Source organism: Drosophila ananassae, unplaced genomic scaffold (assembly GCF_017639315.1).
Source record: "Drosophila ananassae strain 14024-0371.13 unplaced genomic scaffold, ASM1763931v2 tig00000122, whole genome shotgun sequence".
Taxonomy (NCBI): Eukaryota; Metazoa; Arthropoda; class Insecta; order Diptera; family Drosophilidae; genus Drosophila; species Drosophila ananassae.
This window is the reverse complement of record NW_025319121.1, coordinates 1-5914: the sequence shown is the minus strand read 5'-3', so window position 1 is coordinate 5914 and position 5914 is coordinate 1.

Below are 5914 nucleotides of genomic sequence, written 5' to 3'. Positions count from 1 at the left end.
AATCGGATGATTTTTGGCAAAGATATAGCCTTGGCAGTGGGTCATATCGGGCACTCCTGCGTTTTCCAACATTTTGAAGGGGATCCCCCAGGAAATTTGACAAAAAATCTAAAAAAAAATAGTTTCCCTGATTTTGATGCAGAATGACGGAGAATCGATCTACAAATCGTTTAAGGTATTCCGCTAGAGAATCGGATGATTTTTGGCAAAGATATAGCCTTGGCAGTGGGTCATATCGGGCACTCCTGCGTTTTCCAACATTTTCAAGGGAATCCCCCAGGAAATTTGACAAAAAATCTAAAAAAAAATAGTTTCCCAGATTTTGATGCAGAATGACGGAGAATCGATCTAAAAATCGTTTAAGGTATTCCGCTAGAGAATCGGATGATTTTTGGCAAAGATATAGCCTTGGCAGTGGGTCATATCGGGCACTCCTGCGTTTTCCAACATTTTGAAGGGATCCCCCAGGAAATTTGACAAAAAATCTAAAAAAAAATAGTTTCCCTGATTTTGATGCAGAATGACGGAGAATCGATCTACAAATCGTTTAAGGTATTCCGCTAGAGAATCGGATGATTTTTGGCAAAGATATAGCCTTGGCAGTGGGTCATATCGGGCACTCCTGCGTTTTCCAACATTTTCAAGGGATCCCCCAGGAAATTTGACAAAAAATCTAAAAAAAAATAGTTTCCCTGATTTTGATGCAGAATGACGGAGAATCGATCTACAAATCGTTTAAGGTATTCCGCTAGAGAATCGGATGATTTTTGGCAAAGATATAGCCTTGGCAGTGGGTCATATCGGGCACTCCTGCGTTTTCCAACATTTTGAAGGGAATCCCCCAGGAAATTTGACAAAAAATCTAAAAAAAAATAGTTTCCCTGATTTTGATGCAGAATGACGGAGAATCGATCTACAAATCGTTTAAGGTATTCCGCTAGAGAATCGGATGATTTTTGGCAAAGATATAGCCTTGGCAGTGGGTCATATCGGGCACTCCTGCGTTTTCCAATATTTTGAAGGGATCCCCCAGGAAATTTGACAAAAAATCTAAAAAAAATAGTTTCCCTGATTTTGATGCAGAATGACGGAGAATCGATCTACAAATCGTTTAAGGTATTCCGCTAGAGAATCGGATGATTTTTGGCAAAGATATAGCCTTGGCAGTGGGTCATATCGGGCACTCCTGCGTTTTCCAACATTTTCAAGGGAATCCCCCAGGAAATTTGACAAAAAATCTAAAAAAAAATAGTTTCCCTGATTTTGATGCAGAATGACGGAGAATCGATCTAAAATCGTTTAAGGTATTCCGCTAGAGAATCGGATGATTTTTGGCAAAGATATAGCCTTGGCAGTGGGTCATATCGGGCACTCCTGCGTTTTCCAATATTTTGAAGGGATCCCCCAGGAAATTTGACAAAAAATCTAAAAAAAAATAGTTTCCCTGATTTTGATGCAGAATGACGGAGAATCGATCTACAAATCGTTTAAGGTATTCCGCTAGAGAATCGGATGATTTTTGGCAAAGATATAGCCTTGGCAGTGGGTCATATCGGGCACTCCTGCGTTTTCCAACATTTTCAAGGGAATCCCCCAGGAAATTTGACAAAAAATCTAAAAAAAAATAGTTTCCCAGATTTTGATGCAGAATGACGGAGAATCGATCTACAAATCGTTTAAGGTATTCCGCTAGAGAATCGGATGATTTTTGGCAAAGATATAGCCTTGGCAGTGGGTCATATCGGGCACTCCTGCGTTTTCCAACATTTTCAAGGGAATCCCCCAGGAAATTTGACAAAAAATCTAAAAAAAAATAGTTTCCCTGATTTTGATGCAGAATGACGGAGAATCGATCTAAAAATCGTTTAAGGTATTCCGCTAGAGAATCGGATGATTTTTGGCAAAGATATAGCCTTGGCAGTGGGTCATATCGGGCACTCCTGCGTTTTCCAATATTTTGAAGGGATCCCCCAGGAAATTTGACAAAAAATCTAAAAAAAAATAGTTTCCCTGATTTTGATGCAGAATGACGGAGAATCGATCTACAAATCGTTTAAGGTATTCCGCTAGAGAATCGGATGATTTTTGGCAAAGATATAGCCTTGGCAGTGGGTCATATCGGGCACTCCTGCGTTTTCCAACATTTTCAAGGGATCCCCCAGGAAATTTGACAAAAAATCTAAAAAAAATAGTTTCCCAGATTTTGATGCAGAATGACGGAGAATCGATCTACAAATCGTTTAAGGTATTCCGCTAGAGAATCGGATGATTTTTGGCAAAGATATAGCCTTGGCAGTGGGTCATATCGGGCACTCCTGCGTTTTCCAACATTTTGAAGGGATCCCCCAGGAAATTTGACAAAAAATCTAAAAAAAATAGTTTCCCTGATTTTGATGCAGAATGACGGAGAATCGATCTACAAATCGTTTAAGGTATTCCGCTAGAGAATCGGATGATTTTTGGCAAAGATATAGCCTTGGCAGTGGGTCATATCGGGCACTCCTGCGTTTTCCAACATTTTGAAGGGATCCCCCAGGAAATTTGACAAAAAATCTAAAAAAAATAGTTTCCCTGATTTTGATGCAGAATGACGGAGAATCGATCTACAAATCGTTTAAGGTATTCCGCTAGAGAATCGGATGATTTTTGGCAAAGATATAGCCTTGGCAGTGGGTCATATCGGGCACTCCTGCGTTTTCCAACATTTTGAAGGGATCCCCCAGGAAATTTGACAAAAAATCTAAAAAAAAATAGTTTCCCTGATTTTGATGCAGAATGACGGAGAATCGATCTACAAATCGTTTAAGGTATTCCGCTAGAGAATCGGATGATTTTTGGCAAAGATATAGCCTTGGCAGTGGGTCATATCGGGCACTCCTGCGTTTTCCAACATTTTCAAGGGATCCCCCCAGGAAATTTGACAAAAAATCTAAAAAAAAATAGTTTCCCTGATTTTGATGCAGAATGACGGAGAATCGATCTACAAATCGTTTAAGGTATTCCGCTAGAGAATCGGATGATTTTTGGCAAAGATATAGCCTTGGCAGTGGGTCATATCGGGCACTCCTGCGTTTTCCAACATTTTGAAGGGGATCCCCCAGGAAATTTGACAAAAAATCTAAAAAAAATAGTTTCCCTGATTTTGATGCAGAATGACGGAGAATCGATCTAAAATCGTTTAAGGTATTCCGCTAGAGAATCGGATGATTTTTGGCAAAGATATAGCCTTGGCAGTGGGTCATATCGGGCACTCCTGCGTTTTCCAACATTTTGAAGGGGATCCCCCAGGAAATTTGACAAAAAATCTAAAAAAAAATAGTTTCCCTGATTTTGATGCAGAATGACGGAGAATCGATCTACAAATCGTTTAAGGTATTCCGCTAGAGAATCGGATGATTTTTGGCAAAGATATAGCCTTGGCAGTGGGTCATATCGGGCACTCCTGCGTTTTCCAACATTTTCAAGGGATCCCCCAGGAAATTTGACAAAAAATCTAAAAAAAAATAGTTTCCCTGATTTTGATGCAGAATGACGGAGAATCGATCTACAAATCGTTTAAGGTATTCCGCTAGAGAATCGGATGATTTTTGGCAAAGATATAGCCTTGGCAGTGGGTCATATCGGGCACTCCTGCGTTTTCCAACATTTTCAAGGGATCCCCCAGGAAATTTGACAAAAAATCTAAAAAAAAATAGTTTCCCTGATTTTGATGCAGAATGACGGAGAATCGATCTACAAATCGTTTAAGGTATTCCGCTAGAGAATCGGATGATTTTTGGCAAAGATATAGCCTTGGCAGTGGGTCATATCGGGCACTCCTGCGTTTTCCAACATTTTCAAGGGATCCCCCAGGAAATTTGACAAAAAATCTAAAAAAAAATAGTTTCCCTGATTTTGATGCAGAATGACGGAGAATCGATCTACAAATCGTTTAAGGTATTCCGCTAGAGAATCGGATGATTTTTGGCAAAGATATAGCCTTGGCAGTGGGTCATATCGGGCACTCCTGCGTTTTCCAACATTTTCAAGGGAATCCCCCAGGAAATTTGACAAAAAATCTAAAAAAAATAGTTTCCCTGATTTTGATGCAGAATGACGGAGAATCGATCTACAAATCGTTTAAGGTATTCCGCTAGAGAATCGGATGATTTTTGGCAAAGATATAGCCTTGGCAGTGGGTCATATCGGGCACTCCTGCGTTTTCCAACATTTTGAAGGGATCCCCCAGGAAATTTGACAAAAAATCTAAAAAAAAATAGTTTCCCTGATTTTGATGCAGAATGACGGAGAATCGATCTACAAATCGTTTAAGGTATTCCGCTAGAGAATCGGATGATTTTTGGCAAAGATATAGCCTTGGCAGTGGGTCATATCGGGCACTCCTGCGTTTTCCAACATTTTCAAGGGAATCCCCCAGGAAATTTGACAAAAAATCTAAAAAAAATAGTTTCCCTGATTTTGATGCAGAATGACGGAGAATCGATCTACAAATCGTTTAAGGTATTCCGCTAGAGAATCGGATGATTTTTGGCAAAGATATAGCCTTGGCAGTGGGTCATATCGGGCACTCCTGCGTTTTCCAACATTTTCAAGGGAATCCCCCAGGAAATTTGACAAAAAATCTAAAAAAAAATAGTTTCCCTGATTTTGATGCAGAATGACGGAGAATCGATCTACAAATCGTTTAAGGTATTCCGCTAGAGAATCGGATGATTTTTGGCAAAGATATAGCCTTGGCAGTGGGTCATATCGGGCACTCCTGCGTTTTCCAACATTTTGAAGGGATCCCCCAGGAAATTTGACAAAAAATCTAAAAAAAAATAGTTTCCCTGATTTTGATGCAGAATGACGGAGAATCGATCTACAAATCGTTTAAGGTATTCCGCTAGAGAATCGGATGATTTTTGGCAAAGATATAGCCTTGGCAGTGGGTCATATCGGGCACTCCTGCGTTTTCCAACATTTTCAAGGGAATCCCCCAGGAAATTTGACAAAAAATCTAAAAAAAATAGTTTCCCTGATTTTGATGCAGGATGACGGAGAATCGGAAATTTGACAAAAAATCTAAAAAAAAATAGTTTCCCTAATTTTGATGCAGGATGACGGAGAATCGATCTAAAAATCGTTTAAGGTATTCCGCTAGAGAATCGGATGATTTTTGGCAAAGATATAGCCTTGGCAGTGGGTCATATCGGGCACTCCTGCGTTTTCCAACATTTTCAAGGGAATCCCCCAGGAAATTTGACAAAAAATCTAAAAAAAAATAGTTTCCCTGATTTTGATGCAGATGGCGGAGAATCGATCTACAAATCTTTTAAGGTATTCCGCTAGAGAATCGGATGATTTTTGGCAAAGATATAGCCTTGGCAGTGGGTCATATCGGGCACTCCTGCGTTTTCCAACATTTTCAAGGGAAACCCCCAGGAAATTTGACAAAAAATCTAAAAAAAAATAGTTTCCCTGATTTTGATGCAGAATGACGGAGAATCGATCTACAAATCGTTTAAGGTATTCCGCTAGAGAATCGGATGATTTTTGGCAAAGATATAGCCTTGGCAGTGGGTCATATCGGGCACTCCTGCGTTTTCCAACATTTTGAAGGGATCCCCCAGGAAATTTGACAAAAAATCTAAAAAAAAATAGTTTCCCTGATTTTGATGCAGAATGACGGAGAATCGATCTACAAATCGTTTAAGGTATTCCGCTAGAGAATCGGATGATTTTTGGCAAAGATATAGCCTTGGCAGTGGGTCATATCGGGCACTCCTGCGTTTTCCAACATTTTCAAGGGAATCCCCCAGGAAATTTGACAAAAAATCTAAAAAAAAATAGTTTCCCTGATTTTGATGCAGAATGACGGAGAATCGATCTAAAAATCGTTTAAGGTATTCCGCTAGAGAATCGGATGATTTTT